The sequence below is a fragment of the Schistocerca cancellata genome, chromosome 5 (assembly GCF_023864275.1).
Source record: "Schistocerca cancellata isolate TAMUIC-IGC-003103 chromosome 5, iqSchCanc2.1, whole genome shotgun sequence".
In the NCBI taxonomy this organism is placed as follows: domain Eukaryota; kingdom Metazoa; phylum Arthropoda; class Insecta; order Orthoptera; family Acrididae; genus Schistocerca; species Schistocerca cancellata.
The window spans coordinates 554,330,718-554,331,692 of record NC_064630.1 but is presented as its reverse complement, the minus strand read 5'-3'; the positions used below and the strand labels follow the sequence as shown (position 1 = coordinate 554,331,692).

Here is a 975-nt window from a genome sequence, read left to right as displayed (position 1 = left end):
CCGCTACGGTCGCTGGTTCGAATCCTGCCTCGGGCATCGATGTGTGTGATGTCCTTAGGTTGGTTAGGTATATGTAGTTCTAAGTTCTAGGGGACCGATGACCTCAGAAGTTAAGTCCCATAGTGCTCAGAGCCATTTGAACCATTTTTGAACTCGAAGTGCATGCCAGAATCTTCGTGTTCTTATTTTCCACATGATGACCATTGCCAAGACAATGTTCTGCAATGGCGGAATTGCTCGGCTGTTGTAAGCTTTATGGTTCAAATGGTTCAAATGGGTCTCAGCACTATGGGACTTAACTTCTGAGGTCATCAGTCTCCTAGAGCTTAGAACTAGTTAAACCTAACTACCCTAAGGACATCACACACATCCATGCCCGAGGCAGGATTCAAACCTGCGACCGTAGCGGTCGCGCAGTTCCAGACTGTAGCGCCTACAACTGCTCGGCCACAAGGACCGGCTAAGCTTTATGAACGTGGTATCTGTTTCCGAAAGTACAGATACCATTGATGACCGTGCAGCTTCCCTAGAATGAAATGATAATTAAGTCAAAACCCTTTGCTGCCAACAGGTGTTGTCGATATACATCAATGGGGACAGCTGAAAGTGTGTGCCCCGACCGGGACTCGAACCCGGGATCTGCTGCTTACATGGCAGACGCTCTATCCATCTGAGCCACCGAGGGCACAGAGGATAGAGCGACTGCGGGGACTTATCCCTTGCACGCCTCCCGAGAGACCTACATTTCCAACTGTCCACAACCTACATTTGTAGTGATCCTAATAGATATTTGCCCATTCACTCATTACTTGCGCCAGACTACGAATGTAGGTTGTGGACACTTGGAAATGTGGGTCTCACGGGAAGCGTCCAAGGGATAAGTCCCTGCAGTCGCACTATCCTCTGTGCCCTCGGTGGCTCAGATGGCTAGAGCGTCTGCCATGTAAGCAGGAGATCCCGGTTTCGAGTCACGGT

The 975-nt window shown here is 49.8% G+C and overlaps 1 non-coding gene across 1 annotated transcript; it reads right to left on the bottom strand.

The window, feature by feature from the left end:
* Positions 1–611: 611 nt before the first annotated feature.
* Trnat-ugu (transfer RNA threonine (anticodon UGU)) lies at positions 612–686 on the bottom strand. Its single transcript has one exon. It is a non-coding gene; the product is annotated as a tRNA-Thr (tRNA).
* Positions 687–975: the final 289 nt, after the last annotated feature.